At 36.3% G+C, this 20198-nt stretch overlaps 1 protein-coding gene across 1 annotated transcript in view; it reads left to right on the top strand.

The window, feature by feature from the left end:
- The window catches only part of NRG3 (neuregulin 3), a 695884-nt gene that overhangs the window by 132818 nt on the left and 542868 nt on the right, over nucleotides 1-20198 (top strand). Inside the window, exon 2 of the mRNA XM_064430253.1 lies at nucleotides 9848-9978. The gene's annotated coding sequence lies outside the window, so the exon portion shown is untranslated. The remainder of the gene's footprint in view (nucleotides 1-9847; nucleotides 9979-20198) is intronic.

The raw sequence follows: 20198 nt of genomic DNA, 5'->3' as shown, positions 1-20198 counted from the left end.
AAAAAAAAAAATCAAAATATCTATAGTATGCCGTAGTAAAAACATTTCTCACTTTATCCCCTTGTCTGAGTAGAGACTGAGTATAAAGCCTACCACTTTATTTCTTCTTTATTTTATTTTCAATATATGTATGAACGTCTGAAGTTTTCTGAGAAAATCAAAACTGAAAAACACTACCCCAGAAAGATGGAATGATATAAATTACTGATTCTCAAAGTAATTGGGATTTAGTGGCCATTTCTTTGAAGGAGCTGAGGACATGGGTGACTCTCAGTGATGGAATAGTTCACAGTAACAAACACTGGTCTCAGTTGAGTGCCATGGGTATAATACTCTTCAGCGTTTCAGCCACAGAACCCTGACACTATAAGAAATTAAGCACTGTGAAAACCAGAATACATAAAGAAAAAAATACACAGAAAAAAGAATCCAACAACTACTAACACAAACTCTGTCTCTGAATTTTGAGTTTGATGTAGAAAAGGGATTTTGTACCACCTGGCAAGAATATTTCAACAGGCAAACTAAGGTTGGCTCGTATGATCCAGAATCCAGCACTGAATTTGAAAATCCAGAGCTGGGTAGGATTGATTGCTGCTCAGTCTATCAGGCTCAAAGTAGTCTGAAGGGGAGTTAGTTCCTGACCTGAGACTATACGAGAGAAGAAATTAGCTATATTAGTCAAAGCTTGCTTTCTAGATAAAAATTCAAATCAAATACAGTGACTCAGAAAATGTTTCTGTGGAGTTAGACACTCAATTTACAAAACCTGCATTTTTACCTTAATGTGAAGTATTTTCATCTTTCCTTTTGTAACTCTCCTTCATGGCTTATCTGTCTTTCTGAGGGTTTGGAGTTTGTCTTTCTATTCAGCTTGTAGGTATTTTGCTGTTAAAAAAAAAACCTGAATAGGTTGATTTTGTTCGTTCTTCTAGAGAACCTGGGAGAATAATGCAGTTGGTGATGTGAGACAGATTTTTTTTTTCTTTTTTTCACCTCAGAAAGAATTGTCTTCTTTCCAGACACATTGTGAACACAGAGCTCAGTTCAATCATTCTTAGCAGAGCAGGTTGTTCAGTCTGAGGACGTTACACCCTGTTAGGTAAATCTCATGCAGAGAATTAATGTGCCCCTAGCTTGATATATCACACCTCTTCAATCTGCCAGCTTCTGTTGGAGGTGGTGAAGAGGTAGAAACTGAAATTCTCAGAATTAGTTCAGTTTGCTTTGTTCTTAGAGAGTTATTGTAATTCCCTGGGGGAAGAGTAAGTTCTGTCATTTTGAGAGCTAAAAACATTAGTAAACTCTTTGCCTCCTGGAAATAAAAAGTGTGAAAGTATAGTTCCAAGTGCAAACCCCCTTGGATGAGTACCTAAATACAACAGTGGTGTGTATCATGTTGTGCAAATGGTCCTAGACTTTAGATGTATGTTCAGAAAATTTTAAGACCCAAAGCTCACTGAAATATAAAACAATTAACAAATTTTCACTAAATACATTCTAATTAAAAATTTAAGGAAAAGTTTAACTATCCCTTCTCACCAGGCTTGCTGGTTTGTAGAGCAGAGGAAGAATGGCAGCAGTGATCTCATTTTTATTGGAATAACAAGAAGTCAGGGAGGAGGCCAAATGACCTTCATATGTGTGCACCCATCTTACAGAGTGGAGATGTAGGAAAATATTACTTATATCAGTGGTGCCATCTAACTCATGGAACAATGGGGCTGGATAGTGCTGCTACCATCTTCTGACAAGAATGAAAGTTAGATCAGAAAGTTGTCTCTTTTTTTTATCTTAAGAACTTTGTTTAGCCAAGCCATCTAGGTTTCATACCACAAGTTTAAATAATTTTTAAAAAAGAAAGAAAAATCAGGCTTGAAGTTCTTTTGCATAAGTGAATTTCAGAATTATTAAAAAGGTATTTGTTAGTATTCTTTTAAAACCTACATCATTTAATTGAAATCTCACAAACTACTTTGTCAAGATAGTGTGAATTGGGCAGTTTTGAGTAATTGGATAGATCTTCACTGTGAAAAACTATAAACTCTGATTTAAATTAATCACATTCTGAAGTATGAGTCAATGTGTATCATTTCATGCTGTATGCCAATGATTCTGTGACTTGATTCTGTGTCTATTCTTATCTCAGTTGAATGAATGATATGCTCTACTTCATGGTGAATTTTGATTCTTTGTGATATACAGACAACACAAGAAAACAAAAATTGAGCACACAGCATAGGTATTTTGCTTGAGGAGGGGAAAAGAACAACCACCAACATATGATTGCTTAGATATAATAAGATTTCCCAACAAGGGAAGGGAAACAGTAGGGATAAAAATTATAAGATTTTCCCAGTAGTTGAACCAGTCAATCAAACCATGATTAGAACACAAACAGAGTCATCTCCTGACATATAAACCACGAAAATAAGGTGGCTTCTCTTCATGGGGAAGCCCTTTTTGGGTGGGAGAGATGGAGTGTTCATACTGAAGCATGCCAATATAAACCACAGGTACTCTTTGAAAAAGAGGATAATATATCACTCCCTCCAGTTTCAGCTTCACAAGAAGCCAGTTTTATTTAATTACTATGGTAATTAGGGGCTAAATTGGCAGGAACTCCAACCCATTTTACCTCACGTGTAGGCACAGCGCAGGGGGCTGAGCTTAGGCAAATCCTCACATCCCTTATGCCTCAGTTTTTCCTCCACTAAACAAGTAACATATAGTTTTCCATTTTGAAGGGGAGGGAAATAAGGCTATTAATCAGATCACTTACTGAGAGTAGGTTGACAATTTCTGTTAGTCTGGATTAGACTGTGATGGGAATGTTCTTGCCCGGGAGCCAGCCATAGTTACACTGTGGGTTGTACATCACCCTCCTGCATAGCCAGTGATCTCTGTGGAGAGATGCTTCTGAATTCTTTCATGAAATGAAATCAACCAGCCAGAATTCTAAATGAATGTTATCAGTAGACAGCGGCTTTCTCTAAAAAAAATTATAAGATATCAAATGAATGATATCTGTTCTTGTGCTTGAACTTGCACCTGTGTGGACACATGCACATGTACCTATGTTTATACATAGTATAAACAGTATATATATATGTATATATATATAGAGAGATATATCTATATATATAGAGAGAGAGATAGAGATATATAGATATATAATAAATATATAAAAATAATATAAATAAATATAAGTACATATAAATAAATATAAGTAAATTTAACTTAATATAAGTGCATATATATGGAGTATATCCTGCTACAGATAGGTGTTAAGGTGAATATTTTCTCCCTGATTGTAAGAAATAATTAGGATCTTAATAAATTGTAGGTGAGGATATCCTAGCTGATGTCAAAACAGCCTGAAACACAAGTCAGTACAGTGGGGTCATGTGTACAGTTAATGTAGCACTTCAAATTGAATCAAAGTCATCATTTTCATTGGTGTTTTGAAGAGCTACATAACTTTACACTGTGGGAATTGTCCTCTGGATATCCCAGTAACGAGAATTTTGGCATAAATAAGAGAAAGAGATACCTGTCAACAGTCTCTCTTGTCTCATGTGAAATGCAGGAAGTTGTTTATATTTTGAGTGGTGATATTAAGAGCAGATATTAATCTGTCCCCTGGCATCCTTCCAGGCAATTATCAGCAGAGTCAATGATGGAGAGATATGTTAGACTATGACTGGCTGGGCTAAAATGTGATAACAGATTATAGCACTATACCAGGCAAGAAAAACAGTGTGAAGCATGATACTCCCAAGTCTGCAGGGCACTTAGTGAAAATGATAGACATGTAGTATGTTTGGATAGCTAGAAAATTTGTATCTTTAAAAAGCAACTTTGCTGAAAGGCTCTAGTCTGGGCTTTTCCATATTTGATTGACAGAATATACAGCATACATGAAATCTCTTTGAATTTTTACTTTGATTGTCACTCTCTCAATACTGACCATGCAGCTGTGGTGTTTAGGTTCCTGTGCCTGTGAGAGCCACAAGCACGAGATGACAGGTTAAGTAAAGAACTAGAGCCTCATCTGTCATAAATCAGGGCAACCACAGTGGATGGGACATTGTGTTCATCTCTGCTGGTGACCTGAATTCCTGCATTCCTGCTCCAGGGACCATTTATTATGTGGAGACTCATTCCACGTTTGCTTTTACCTTGTAGCAGGAAAGGCTGGATAGTGAAAGGAAAGTAGTTTGTGAGAGGAGTGGGGTGAAGATTTTAATAAATTATGTTGCCACAGTCTCCACCAGTCCTGTACAGGCAAAGCCATTTCCTCACTTCCATTGTTGACTTGATGCCCATAAACTGATTTTAGGCTAAAGTATGAATAAGTGAATTTCTAAAGCCTGTTTGTTTTTGCCATGTGCTAAGAGTGACATGGAGCAATATTAAATGCTTCAAGTATAACAGAGCCTAGCAGACTGCTACCACCTTCCCTTCAGGTTAAAACACCCATGCAGTTGCTAGCTCACATACATTGAATAGATTTATTATGGAGGGCACTCAGAAAAGTAATCCTACAGCTTGAACTGCTGAATAGATGTCCAGTTTATGCAATGTGGGTCGTCAGCTAGAGAAGCAGTGGCTCTTTGCAGTAACTTGCATGACAGATTTTTATGCTTTTATGGAGTTAATGTCAGAACTTCAGCCTTTTGCCTTCAAGAGCAGCAGTTTCCATGTCAAATATTTTCTTTAAAAATAATTCAAATACAAGAAGGAGGTACTTCTGCAGCTCCAGCATGTAAACCTAAGGCACAGAACATAGCACTAAACAATGTAAACCCAATTTACAAATACAAGAGAGAAGAAGGAGTCAGGGCTGCACAGAGTATTAGCACTGCCTTATTTGTTGCTGAAAAATCCAGTTTGTTGGTACCTGCACTTCTCTGACTCCTCTGTACTAAAAGTGACATACTAAAAATTCATAATGTAATCAGCCACTATATAGCAGTATTCCTGCAAATGTCCTGGAGCATTTTACAGTCATTAAAATCAAATTAAAGTACTATCTCAATAAATGGAAGAACGTGCATAGTAATTCTCATTTGAATATTAATCCACTCTAAGTACTAGCTTCTTTCTGGAAAATTCTAATAAATAAAACAACTGCTTACCAAAACACTTTTTCTTCCTTCTCTTTGAACTATTCTGAATGAGTGGCATTCTCAGACTACATTTTGCACCAGCCCTCATAACTGCATGAGATCATCACAGTCCTAGAAATACTCAGGTACTTAAAGTTATGTTTAAACTTAACCAGTGTCTCAGGTGGATTTTACTGTTGCTAAATGCTCTTGAAATAATGTGAGCAAAATCAAAATAATTTTTCCACTATTCACAGAACGCTTTATTAATGGTTGCTTAGTGTGCACTGCATGTGCTGAGAAACCATCTCCATGTATTTTTTTTCCTTCTCTCAGTCCTAAGGCATTTGGTGTATTTGTTGCCTGGCAATATCTAATCACATCTCCACCATGAATCCCCTAATTTCCCTTGCTGTGTTTAGCCCCTGTCACACCGAATGTGCAGTAGTTCTCACTTTGGGGAGCTCAGATGAATCCAGCTGGTCAGGCTGGCTGTGGTCCGTGTGGTCATCTCTTTTTTTAGAGCAATATCATTCACTAGCATTTTTAAATAATGTTGGCTGTCAGTCTGCTTATTTGTTGGTGACTGCGTGTGGAAGCTAGAAAGCAACAGCTAATGGTTTCCAATTTTCATCAGTATAAACAGCAATCATTTTGCAAAATACTTTCTTCCACAGTTGCTCAGCTGTTCTGCAAGAAAGCAGGTGACATTTGACTGCAAGTAGGAAGCCTTCATGTTCTCTGAGCTGTGCTTCTTTATTTACTATTTGCATTATGTATTAAATTATTGGCATGCATTCATCCATGACCTCTGCTAGATTGACTGAGCAGTTTTTCCCCTCCATTTCTCTGCAACTCTGTATTAAAACAGTTTTTGAGCAGAAATCAATCAAATGAGGAATGTGGTTTTTTCGGTGGGTCTCTCTTGATATCTGAGGGTGAAAAGACTTGGGGAAAAGTGATTATGTGAGCTCACTTAATTTTTGAGATTCATCTGCTAAAGAGAAGATTCAAACTACCAATTTTTAAAAATATTTGGGGCTTTTGAGATTTACTATTTTAGTGGGTTTTCCTTTAAACTCTAAATTCAGTTCATTTTTTAGACTCTGCCTCCTAGTCACAGTTTTTTATTAAACAAAACCAAAACCAGCAGCTAAGACTTAGTTAAAAAAAAATAGAAAAAGCCAAAGTACAATAGCTATTAGCTGATATTTTCAAAAGCATTATGAATCCATTCAGCAATGGAATGAAATTACAGATTCAGCATGAATCAATCATTTGAGTAGAAGCTGGTATCATCCTGAGGATAAATAACATGGCTCTATGGTTTATTGCTGTGTGTTTATTTTCTCTGCAAAGCTTCTTCTTGAGGTCTCCTTAAACAAACACCATCTGTGGTTTAACTGGGATTCTTTTCTGCCAGGAAGCAGCATTGGATGAGGTGAGATTCTGGAGCTTTACAGTGTTTTGGCTTGGAAACTCCAAACAGGGGAGGAGCAAAGAATGAGCCACTCCTTTAGAGTATATTAGCAGTGTACAACAATATTCTCACACTAGAGGAGATTAGGGCTAATACTACATAATTAATGGGAGGTAATGTGGTTCTCTGGGCCCTTCCTAGCTGTAACTGATACATAGTTTGGTGTTGAGATATGATCTCCTCTGTAATTCCCTCAGAGTCAACAGTCTGCATGTGCAGAAAAACATGTTCCTAACAGACCAATTTTCATGAGTTTTAAATGTTTTTTTTTTCTTTTGATTGTACCAGGCAATATTCTAAACTTAGAAAGAAGTGATATTTGGCAGCTTTCAGAACATTTTTTAGGATGACTGCAATATTTTCAAGGCTCTAAATCAAAGCAGAACTTGATTGTAAAGAAATTGCCAGTGACAATAGCTAACAATCTGTTATGATGATGAAGAAAGGGAAAAGAATAATCTTACATCATTCCGGCTGTCTGCATTTTAGGTCAAGAAGATACTTGACCATCTTCTGAATGTAAAGAAGCCTGGGTTTCCTCTGCCTTGAGAATTACAGATTGATGCAAGAGTCCTACCAGGCAATGCTTTATCCATTTTCTGGTAGAGAATCAAGCACTTTTAGCATTTCTTGCTGTTGTGAGACTGTGAAAAACTTGTGACAATAATGTTTAAATCCAGAAATAATTTTCTTGCTGTAAATGAATCATCATATGTACAGAACCTGTTTAGATGACTGAACAAGCACAAACCAACAAAAATATAGGAATAATTTTGAAAACAATGTGTAGGTGTTTGAGAAGACAGATGTTTAATAATAATTAAAACTGGTTTCAAAGTGCCTATCCTGCCACTATAGAGAGAATCCTTAAATTTTTGGGGGGATTGATGTGAGGGCCCTAATCTAGACTGAACATATGCTTAGCTTCAGGAGCAATGACTAATTAATGCAAAGGAAGCTGATTAGATGCTTTCACATACTCATGGATCCAGACTTGCTTTCTATTTCCATATAATATGAAATAAAGTATAAGAATGAACATGTTCAAAAGAGCACAATGAATTTCTAGTTCACGTGCTCAGAACCTCAGTTTCACTTGCTTTCACTGGGGCCACAGCTCCCAAGTCACTTTCTAAAACCGTTAAGTGGAGCAATGTGTATCAAATTGTGTGTGTATAAAATTCTCTGTATGTTAGCATAGTTGAAAATTTCAGCAGATGGATAATTCACTTGAAAATGCTAAAATCAGTCTCTGAGATGTTTTTTAAATCTCATCCATGACCTTTAAAGACAATGTTTGTTTATTTTGAATATTGATTTTATTTGGGAGTCTGTGTGTAGTTGTGATGTGATCTGTGACATTTCTCTGATCTTTACTATGTGCTTTGTAAGCTTGCAACAAGACTATTGAAAATAAAATAAACCTCAGTATTCTTCAGATATATATAACAAAGATCTATAGTGAAAATATTCTGACTAAAGTATCTGTTCTAAACTCCTAAAGAGCCAGAAGGCAAGAGATGTTAAACACTTTGCTAGATCTTATCCATGGGTAGGTAACTTTTTCTCCTAAGTTTATGCAGGCTTATGGTACTAATAATCCTAAATTTTAGAGCCCTGATCTTCTCAGTGTTAGAACACTGAAAACAGAACTAAAAGATGCTGAAGACTCCAGTCCACATGCAAGGTATTAGATCCCAAGTTAAATCCATTTAAAATTTCCATTGTCCAAAAAGCAGGCAGACCAGCATGAACTTTAACAATTAAAAACTTGCTGGTTTTCTAATGTGCCAAAATGGGGTTATGATGTATGTTTCAGAACTGAGTTCAAGATCTATATGAAATATTTATGGCAAAATTTTGCATAGCAGAATCTTTTTTTGCGGATAAATATTCAATGGACTTTAAAAATTAATTCCTTTCTGCAGTGTGACACTAGTGTAGGCTATCTGTAGATTTGTCCTGTTGTTAATCAGGTGGCTAAAAATTAAATACCTTGTGTTTCCTTATTCTCTTACTCCTTTCTGGCCTAAATCTTATTTCCATAAAGAAGTTACATTATTAAATGAAAAGTGCATGTTTCCACAGTGACTTATTTCAATATACTCAATAAGGAAATACATTTCATAAAGAGGTGTAATAGAAGGTTATTTTGCAGGTGTTCTCCAGCTGCTATTTGCCATTTCAGTGTGACAGCATGAACAACTGAGCTGAAAACCTGCGCATCTTTAAGCTTCCCTCATATTCTTTATCAAGGCTTTATGTATTATAAATACTCTCTATATTTTAATAGTTAGATATTCGAGGGTTTCTGAGCTTCTACTTGAAGTATTTTCTTTAATTGGCACAACTTTGATCTCATATTTACAATATTGCAGAACTGTGATGTCTATTTTTTAAATGCAAGTACCAACCGGGACAAACATAAAAACAATACTGTTTTATGTCTACTCACAATGGGTTTTGTGATGTCAGAGTGAATGCCTTCTCCCTGCTTAGAACAGAGGAAAGTCTTATCCAAATAAATTTAAAATTCCTGCCTGACATGGTGCATGCCAACTATAGGTGAGCTGACCAGTTTTTAAGAATGGGATGCAGCCTTGTGTATGAGCTAAGTACAGATATTCAATAGAAATACATGCTGGAAAGTGTTTCAGTTTACTTTTACCCAGTTTCACCATGTGGTTTTTGTGTTTTCTCCTCTTTCTCATTGCTTTCCTCCTGTCTGTTTTTTAGATTTTATTCTTCAGATATTAAATAATTTCCAGCTTCTTTCTATCCAAATCAGCATCTTTTAGCTGCTTATTTCTTCAGTTAAACCAAGAATGTCCACAACTGTTTGATTTTCTCTATTCTTCTTGTCTTGAGACCAACCCTTGAGACCAAGTCTGGCTACTTTTTCAATGGAAACCTTCTTTCCCCTCTTATATCACAGCTTTTAAAATTCTGTTTCAAAGGAGACATCAGCCTTAGAATTCATAGTATCCTTTCCTCCTAAAATAAGCTATTGAGCAAATCAAAGGAGGACATTGATAATCCAGTTAAAAGATCAGAAGGAGAAAAAATATTTTAACCATCTAATTTATTACTTTCTGCACAGAGAGAGATATGAAAAATTACTGGTGTTTCTGGGCTAAGTTAGTCCCTTTGCTTGCATGCTTTGGGTCACACTATCAATTAACATACTGTAGAAGTGAGAGTAAAAAAAGTTTAAAAAGGAAAATATTCCTACTACCTTTTGGATCCTTTCTTTCAGGCTGGCCTGCCAGACCTTCAGACAAGAAATTCAGAGTGCTGTCCAATTAACAGTGAGCTGAATGAAACCAGGAACGATCCCCACTGGGAACAGGACTGAAGTGCTTCATTCTGCCCCCATGGGCAATTGAGGTAATTTGCAACGCTGACAACAGGCTAGGAGAGTTGAACCCCAGATTTAGGATAGAATGGAAATGACTGAAAGCGGCCTAGGATGATTCATTCCTTATCACACATCTGTCAGTATTAATGTTTTGCTGTTTATCTGTAGCCAATGAGAAGGGGAGATAACATCTTTTGTCTCGTGATTGCTATGTTTTCCCCTTTTCCTTATAAACTTTAAAAGAAGTTGAATCTCTATTAATATTCAGAAAAAGAATAAACAAAATACCAATTGATTAAAACAGCAACTTTGTCTCTTTTCTCACAACTGAGACATTGTCAAGGAAATTAAGCATAAACCAGGAATTATCAGCTTTAGAGCTGCTTGTGAAGGGATAGGATGAATATATTCAAATTTGCAGCTAGACTTGAAACATGGATATAGACCTTCAGGCAGTACATGGTGGACTTCAGGTATGTGTTGCCAATGGCCATAGAAAGGCCATTTCTTGCCTTGAAAGTCTGATACAACGTTCCATCTGTCACGGATTCAATTTTCCCCTGGGAAATTGACTTTCACAATGTTATCATTGTTAAGTTACAAATAAGGTTTCCATAGTTCATGGAAAGCACCATTATCTGACAGTGTCACAGGCCCAAAGAGCAGGCCAGTAATACAATTTAGCAACTGAGAAACTGGGTTTAAAAGTGGGGGCTGGAACAAAGATGAAATGCAAGTGATGCTTTTAAGCTGAGTTTCAGTTCAGTGTAAACTGCATGGAGGCAATTTGAAGACCACAGCAAGTAGGATGGAGGTGATCTGAAGGGTCTCTGAGGCAAAAGTAGTAAAATCCATGAGTGGTCAAAAGGAATTGGTTCTGCTTAAGACCTGGAAATTATAGAAAGCATAAAATGAGGTAATCAGCTGTCACAAACAAAACAAAATATGTTCCTGACCTTACACTGCCAAGGAACAACACTAGGAAAAAACAACTGCACAGGAACGTGGTGTCCCAAATGGCAAACCCAAAGACTCGATCAACTCTCACATAGTTGTGGGTACAATTATTTGTGTAGAGTTTATTTAGTGTGTGTGGTAGCTATGGGCAATATTCACCAGGTGACTGGTGACATAATAAGTCACAATATTTCTATTTTGAACTGCTCTGGTAAGTCAGATGCTTCCCCATGTTGAAAGGATTTCTCTTTGAGCAGTGATTTGCAGAATTTCAAGGGATACAGCTGTGAAGAAGAAATGCCATACAGTGCAGGCTGCAATAAAGTATACAAATGATCTAGCTACATGACCTCCAAAATTAACAACTAAATTAACTCCCTTTCCTCTCCTATAAACTAGAATTCTTGATGGAGGCTGAGAAAACCTCACAGAAGTTCACAAGAAGTTCACATAATATTCTGTACAATATATGCTGTTTAAATATTTTTTTTTTTTAAATATAACACTATCGAGGAAAAAAAATCTAATCTGAAGCCAGCTGCATTGGTTGGAATATGGCATCCAGCAGTTTGATCACGAGAAACAGATCCAACTCTCCTTTTATCCAGCTCTCCTTTTATTAGTACTTTATTTTCTAACATTTTTTGATGCCCATATAGTCTGATTTAGAGTTCTTATTAGGTACTAAACCAGACACCACCTGAGGCTTCTTAGAGACTTGGGGTGGGGGGGCTGAACCTGCAAGAGACATCTGAGAGTAAAGGTCATTACATACATTGTGTGCTTCCTGTGAGTCACCTCACCAGAGTGCCTGCTGGCTAAAAATTTCCAAAAGCTCCAGGATGAACTTCATCCCCTGTCTCCAATGCTTCTCAGTGGAATGCAAGATGGATCTCCCAGTGCAGTGTGAGTGATGAGGGGACACAAAGGCAGAGGGGTTGAGAGGACATTTTCTCCTCCCTAGCTGCTCTTCAAATGCAACATCTCAGTATCTTCATAGGTCCTGGCTTCACTGAAATCCCATTTTTAGGGTGACACAGAATGAGAGGTACATGTTTTTCTGTAGGTTTACAGCATCAAAGGAGAGGTGTGTGTGTGTTTTTCTGTAGGTTTACAGTGTCATATCAATTTATATTAATGTGACGTTTTCACTAAAAACAACAAAAAAACCCTATCAAATTATAGTGACACTTTCTAAAAGATTCCTTTGAGATTACGTGGCAATTTTTAGGAAATGCTTACTTCTAGCATGTTAGGAGCTACTGCTATTTCATACTGAACTCTCCCTACTTATTCTTCAATCATTTCATGTCACACTTGAAAAGAAAATGAAACACTAATAGTAACAGATGCCTTTAAATTCCAACTTTATAAAATTTTAAATATGTTGGAATCTTGTGCAACAAATTAAACAAAGATTACATTCTTATCACTGTATTGGGCTAGTACTTGGCTTGCCAATGCAAATTCCATTTCTGCATAATATTTGGTTGCTTCTCTGCTGTTTAAATAACAAAGTTATGGCTATGCAGAAGCAGTGTCTGTAAAATGTCTTTTTGAACAGTATTTATGAGAGCATTTGTTTCAGCATTGTAGCTTCTTGCAGATACGCTGGAATAAAATTGGTATATTTCCATATAGCGAGAACCCTTGAAAGATCTAGAGGTAGCTGGAGTAACAAAGATTTTAACAAGATTAGTTATAGAAAAACAATTTCGAAACTTTGGCTAATTTTACTTGTTCTTTAAATTTACATCGCTTTGGGTAATTTTAGAGCGAACATTCAAAGTACAATGTTCTACTGCCATTTCCAAACATTTTCCATTGATGGTCTCACTACTTTGGGCACAAGGCAGGTGTCTTGCAGGGAAAAGCAATAAGAACAAAGGTAATTCTTAAAATAACAGGAACTGGTTGATACAGTTGGTTAATTTTTTAGGAAGCAGGCAGGGGATAGCCATTCTTGAAAAGCATTGTGCATTTTATAGACTTGTGGCAATTCCCTTGTGGCATCCATTGTTAACTTGTCAGATGTCTGCTTAGATCACATCATTTTATAATCCAGTGAGTTAGGACAGATGTTACCTGCTATGGCACTTAAAGGCAATGTTAAAAAATGCATCTGCCCCAGGGCTGGACTTTTACAGTTTCTAGAGGAAAAAATAAAAAAATAAAAAAAGCAACTTTGAGGAATTCAAGACTTTGGAAAATTAAATAGAAGCTGAGAATAAAATAATAAAGAAAAAACCCACACGGTGCTGCTGACTAGAATATAATATACATACTGCAAGATGAAAATATTGATAAGATTAGCCAGCAAGAAGCCAGGCATGTTCAGGAGCTATAAATGGATGCCTATAATGCATGATCTTCCCTGTAACAGAGGAAATGGCATAATAGCAGATCTTATTACTAGGTATGCTATAGACACAATTGGATTAGATTAGAGCAATTGTCAATGCAGTCAAGCATCCTGGTGTCCCACAGTGGGAAATGCATCCCTTAGGAAAGAAAAAAAAAAAAAAAAAGTGAAGCCTTTATAAAGTCTTGAACTACGCAGGGTTATTATATGAGACGAATAACACTTCCTGACCTGAGGCAAAATTCATGTCATGACCTAACTCCGAAAGTAAAGTGTGTAATAGTTCTGTATTCTCTAGGAAGTGCTTGACTGCAGTCTCATCTTTCCTTTGACATCTCTTAAACCACTTGTCTCAATGACATCTTGTGATAGAAAGTTTCATAGCACTGTTTTATTTTCCCCACCTTGAGTTTGTTTCCTGATTTGTCTACAATGTATCACACTTGAGTATTTTTATAATTACATTTATCATGTCATAATCAAATTTTGCCTTTCACACTTTCTCCTCAAATTTGGCAATATTGCTCAATGCAGTCATCACTGATTCTTTTTTATTTATGATGTAGTCTCTTCTTGAGCTGTGCAGAAAACTACTTTTTAAATAATACTGTGGATTGGCTCTGTCCATTGCAGATTAAAGTTTAGGGCAAAGGCATTAAAGCCATCACAGTAGGTGCAGGATTCCATGAAAAATTTCCTTGGCCTGTTTTAGAGACATTTGGACAAATGTGAGATTTTGAAATTCTCTATAAAATTTTCACAGAGGAAATATTTAAATCATTTAAATAGTTGTCAAACTAGGCAAAATAAATTATAGCACACTTTTCTCATAAGCAAACAGAAATGGATTTAAATTGTCTTCAAATCCTAATCCTTTGATTGTCAAATTGTCTGTATACACTATTAGCACAGCATTTTTACACATGCCAGTGAGAGTTATATCCCATTAATTTTGAGGTTATGATGCGATGTTAATTTAGCCTTAATGACAAAGTGGATACAAATCTCATTATTTACTTTGATTTTTAGAAGTACATGGCTAGTCCAGCAGTCAGAACTTTTCCTAAACAGTGGAGTGAGATGGTGCTTTTTGTGGACTATTAATCTCAACTATTTTTAATGTCTTCCACAACAGATGTGCAATCACACTCTGTAAGTACTTAATTTCTTACTAAAGAAGAAAAAAAGCATTGATTAGTTTTGCCAGATGCTGAAATTGTAAAAGCCAGTGGTGAGAGGTGACTTGCACTGTTCAATAACAGTTAGGTTTAGTTCAAGATATGATTGTACATCTCTGTCTCACTTTTTAAAGAACCCAGAAAGATTTTTATAACAGGTAAAAAGAGCCAAAGTTCTAAGGAAATGTTACATTAATTTTGTTGTGATTTGTTTGTCTTGTGAGAAATTAATTCATTGTCTAGAAGATACCTGTAGCCAGATACATTTCCCTGATTAGGAGAAAGATTGGCACATCAGGAGTGAAATGGAAAATCATCCAAGCTACATTAGCCTAGCATAATTGTGATAATAAATTTATACTAGCCAATACATTCTGGCCATTGAAGAGCTGCTCTTTAAAGGTAATAAGAATAAAAATCTCTAAATAAAACTTTTGAAAGGTCACACATGATAGAACCTGGAAGAATGCCTGTGCTGTGCAGCAATAAAGGGAAGACCCAGCAGACTTCACATCACACATCGCTTAAGTGATGTACATACATGTATCTATATATGAGAAATATATATTTATATGTATACGTCAGGGGAGAGGGAGAGAAAAATGAATAAACAATTCTTAATCTTGTTATAGTTCCAAGGCTATGTCCTCGTGGTCATTTGAGGATCCAGGGCTTACATTTAACCTGCTGCATACCCCTACCATATGCTACAAAAAGCGGGTTCTCTGCAATTTAACCTAGTTTTTAGATTTAGTGGCTAAACCCTCTTCCACAAGTGCTTAATGTATTTCACCTCCAATGAATGATAGCTAAATGGAATTTTAGAAAAAGTATCTGCCAGTTTAATGAAATTATGCAAATATTTGGTTCACTCTAAGCACTTGCCATTATTTTTTCTTTGACAAGGATTAGGGAAACTCTGTTTATATTTTCTGTGTTAAAAAGGGCTTTATTGTCAGAACATTTATGCTCTTCTGGGTTTTGCAGTAAGAATAGGCTGCTTTCTTAGCTCATCTCCTGATGCTTTAGTAAGGATATGAATGTAAAGCTAAAAGAAAGCTCCCTGTCCATAGTGATTAGTGTCAGCCTGAATTTGCCATGTGCCATTTTGAAGTCAGATTTTGTTTTACTTCAAAATTTAAGGAGATCTAAGTTATTCTGATCTCATCTTGAATTAATAAAGAACTTAAAGTCAATAAACTTAAAATTTTTAAGGGAAAACAGAGCAGAGTATTTTAAATATGTTTAAATATTTATATATTATTAGATATTATATATTTTTTCAACTTCTTCTCTCCCCTCGCACCTCCCACCAGTTATTTTGGACATAACCAGATACTTATTAAATTAGTTAACTCTGTTTCAACCAGTGTAATACTGCAAGTATAGATAAAAAGCAGTATTATACAAAACTGGTATGGGGCTGAGACATGAGTCTGTAGTGCTATTACACCTGTCTTGATCTTACCCACCTCTTTAACCATCTTTTTATTTTTAAAAGCTGGCTTCAAATAACCCTAGAGAAGAAGTGTTAAATAGTTGATAATAATTGGATTTTAAGGTTGCAACATGAGATAGCAAGGAATTCTATAATGTACACAGAAAACAATGCTTAACCCATGAAATCCTGTGGGCAGCACTCAAATGAGAGTTCTTCGTTACAATAAAATTGCTGACACTGCTGTAAAGACTCCCTACTTAGTTGGATCATATATATAACCAGATAAACTGAGAAATTTGCATTTTGTAATGTAGATAAAATGACATTAACCTGTCTTCTTCCTGAAGAAAGGACATCTCTCTTGGCAGCATAGTCAGACTACATTGAATGTGGTTCACCTACGAATAAAACCTGAAACTGATACAGGTAAGTTGCAGTGTCTGGAAATGCCCAACACCAGTTGGTGCAACAAGATTTAGAGTAGGAACATATTTTGTCTACAAGGCCTTCTAAAAAGAGTAGAGAAGTTCAAAGCAGACTTTGGAGATGAGGAGATGGTGGTGCTTTTGCATTTTCCTTCAAAAGTTGTGAGAATCCCTTTGCACAGCTAATTTAATCCTGAAGCAATTAATTTCCATCAGTTCAGATCTCAGTTAACAGCCAGTAATGACCTGCATGCATTAATCCATTGAATGAGTCTCTTTGAAGCATTTTTAATCAATTTATGAGCAGATGTACAATATGAGATTCTTTAACTAGAGATGCTTTACACGAACTGAGTCACCATGTGGGGGAAGTTTAACGACATTGAGCCATAAGTTAGTGGGCTAGTCAGCTACTGGAGGTGGCACCTGATCTGCTAAAATGGCATTTGAGTCTTCAGAGAGGTGAGACACCCTATAACTTAGTGGGGGAAATGTCAAAACTGACTCCTGAATAGCACAGGGTTACACAAACTTCAGAAGAGGTACCTGAGTTGGAATGGATACCACAAATCACTCCTAGGAGTGAAATGTACTTCAGCATCAAAGGCTTGTCTCTGATGAGGAAGCTACTGCTGATGTGTGTATATCTAGAAATTTAAAAGGCAAAAGAAGATTTTCCCCCAGAAATGATAATACATCAATTAATCTGGTAAAAACAGCTAAGTGAGGAACCAAAGAGCATCTTCAAATCCCTCAGAAGTGTGAAGAATTTGAAGCCAGGTCAGGCTCCATGTTTCTAAAGTAAATCAGCACTTATAAGTGCTAGAATTATTTATACCAAGCAGACCTGTATTGGGTAACAAGCACATTTTCTGCTCACAGATATGACTACAGAGTAGGCTAATTGCCGATATTCTGCACAGCTTTGGCAATATCACCTGTGGTGACAAGTGCTATAAATTCTTATCCTCAGAATAAATCTCTCTAAGATTTGACACAGTTTAACACAGCCATCATGTTCTGGGAGAAGGGTTTGTGTGCAATGCATCACAAGTTCAGAAGTCCTATACTGCTGCCTCTAGATTTGTGAGCAAGGATGTTGGCTGCCCATGAGCTTGACGGTCTTTTTTTCAGTTTCAGTGAAGTACAAGTTGGCTGGGAATAACTTGCAGCTGGTACAGCTCTATTTTTAAGTAAGAAATTAAAATTAGCCTTTCTGCTTCCCCTCAAAATTCCATCTGCTACAATTAATATTAACACGATTTCTAACTTGTCCTTTTAGCTAATTTTATTTTTAGAAAGACTCCATAGAAGGTTAGTGTGAAGAACTCACATTTTGCATTTTTGACAATCTGCTTGCAGAAGATGTGATCCTTGATAATAACATGTAGGTCAAAAGGAATTTTATTTAAAACTTTCCAGCTAATACACAGTACTGAGGAAGCACCCTCAAGCACATAGTTTTTTGAGATATTGTTCAAGCCTTCATCCCCCTTACACAGTGCATTCCATGCTGGCACTCTTAAGGAGGCTGGAATTCAAAGATAGCTGAAAAACAGCTCAGGAAAAATTGCCCACACTTCATCAATAATGCATGTCTTCATCATCTACAAGTGCGACAAATATAAAACAATAATTGGAGGTGCAGAGCAGCCTTTCAAAGATATTGTTGCTTTCTGTTCCTGATGCTCTAGTGGGTATTAAAGATCCTTTCTAAATTAGGTCATGACCTTTGTTAAATTTTTTTTATTTGTAAAATGTTGGCCTTAACTCCCTAAGGAATTTAATCTATGGACTTCCAGTGAATTGTAGTTGTATATTTGTAGATGAAATTGGCAACATTTTCTCCCAGAAGTGATCCCAGGTAGCAGTTGACCATAGATTTGGCTGTATTAGGTCTGTTTTATGTAACTTTTTTATCTAACTTTGTACAAATATCTTATAAAATGCTGTTTAATGCAAAATTTCCCTTGTATATACAGTACTAATTTTAAGGACGTGTAGATGACTGTAGGATTTCAGTTGCAGTGCACTTTTAGATGCTGAATAAGCCAGATTTTGCTCTATTTGAAAACAGTACTCTTCAGAATAAAATGTGAAAATTGAGCTTAATTGTGTTGTGTTGTCCCACTTGAGTCTCGTAGACATCAATTTTGCTGTTCATTTTTAGGAGAGGACTTGTAGGACAAGTGCTATGGTTTTTATCCTCCCTGTTGCATGGTGCACAGATCTCAGTGCCAATGCAGCACTAAAAACTCCACTCTGTGTTTTGTACAGGTGACTCTGCAGGAGCACACATGGAGCAATATCCATTTAGTTGCAGAGTTCTACACTCACTTTCAGGGCCAGTTTTATAGAGAGCACTGCTGATGCTCAGTACACTGTCAGCCGTAATTCTCAAAATATCCACAGTACCTTAAAAAGAGCACTGGAAGTTACTCTTTTCATCTTTTTTACAGTCTGAAAAATCTAAAAATTTCACTGTTGATTCAGCAATCTTTTCCTTCTGTCACTGGCTATTATCTGCCCTCAAGAATGGTAGTAGAGGATGGAGGAATTAGTACTCAAGTTGTGTGGATACCTGGGCATTGCCACTGCTGCCAGGGCAGTAGAGAAAAACCCAAACCAGGGAGAGAAGTGCTCACTGTCACAGAACATAGAATGGTGAGGGCAGAGGTCCTGAGCCATGGTATATTTGCATCTGTAAACCATAGTAAATTTAAGAAACCAGCTGTTTATTTTTGGATACTTTGGATGTAGTTAGCAAATTAAATTTGCAAGCTCTTCACTGTCCTCTTTGCTGCCATTCAACTCCATTCTGCTGTGTATTGAAGTAATTCCAATAAGTACCTTAGCTATTGCTGAGTAAATAAGTGAGTAAACACAACTACTGCTATAATGAGCTGAGATCACAGTTTCTAGTATGACAATATTTTAATAAAGGAGAAATTCATTAGCACTCACTTAATGACTGTTCTCCTTTGCCTATGTTGAAATTACTATTCTTTTTAGTTGATGGAAATTTCCTAAACAAAGGCACCAGAAAAGTTCACCTGCATAATATTGTTTTGATGGCACCTATTTAATGGTACTTTTAAAATAACTATTTAAAATTTAAATAATTAAAATTACCTTTGTTGATTATGTATTGATTTGTAGAGTTTTTTATTTGTCTGGAAAAAATGTTGGCCCTGGTTCTGAAATTTACGTATCTACTGCTTAACTTTAAATATATACTTAACTAAAAATGAAATGAATGTTAATTAACAGTAAATGTGGGAATATTAATTGTTTCCCAAATAGAAGAATGCAAGGTAGGAAAGTAAAGACAATTTGGAGGGTTAAAAAAAAGAGTGCTGTCTACAGTGAAATGAAGTTCAACAGTCTTTTTCAAACACTGAGTGAATTGAATTGACCCAGAGTGGTTCTGTCTCTGTGTTATATCAACAAGAGCTGCCAGTTTCAGTTAGAGAAGTAAATATAACCTGTCTTTATGCAGGCTTGCAAGCCTTAATAAAGTTTAAAGTAAAAGCTGTCGAGGGCATAGTCTTGTTGTAGCATCACCAGGTAACAGCAGCACAGTGCACAGAAGCAGTTACTGGGCCTGGAAAATGAAGGGAATCCATCCACTACCTGTGTGCTGGGAAAATTATGTCAGATGCTAGTTTAATACAGAGTCTTGGGTGCTGCCAAAGGACTGGCCTAGATTGCTGTAAATTCCTGCAGCAACCCAGACTTCATATCTCTCTAGAAAGCCCTGGGAATAAAGAAATTGGAGATGTTTGAAACTTTTGGGCAATGACCATGTATATCTTCTGCTTTGTCCAAGAGACAGCTTATTTTAAAGTGGATTTACCACTCAGTTTCCTTACTAATTAAAAAGAAA

Source organism: Passer domesticus, chromosome 8 (assembly GCF_036417665.1).
Source record: "Passer domesticus isolate bPasDom1 chromosome 8, bPasDom1.hap1, whole genome shotgun sequence".
In the NCBI taxonomy this organism is placed as follows: Eukaryota; Metazoa; Chordata; class Aves; order Passeriformes; family Passeridae; genus Passer; species Passer domesticus.
Note: the sequence above shows the minus strand (reverse complement) of the source record. Positions and strands in the feature narration are given on the sequence as shown.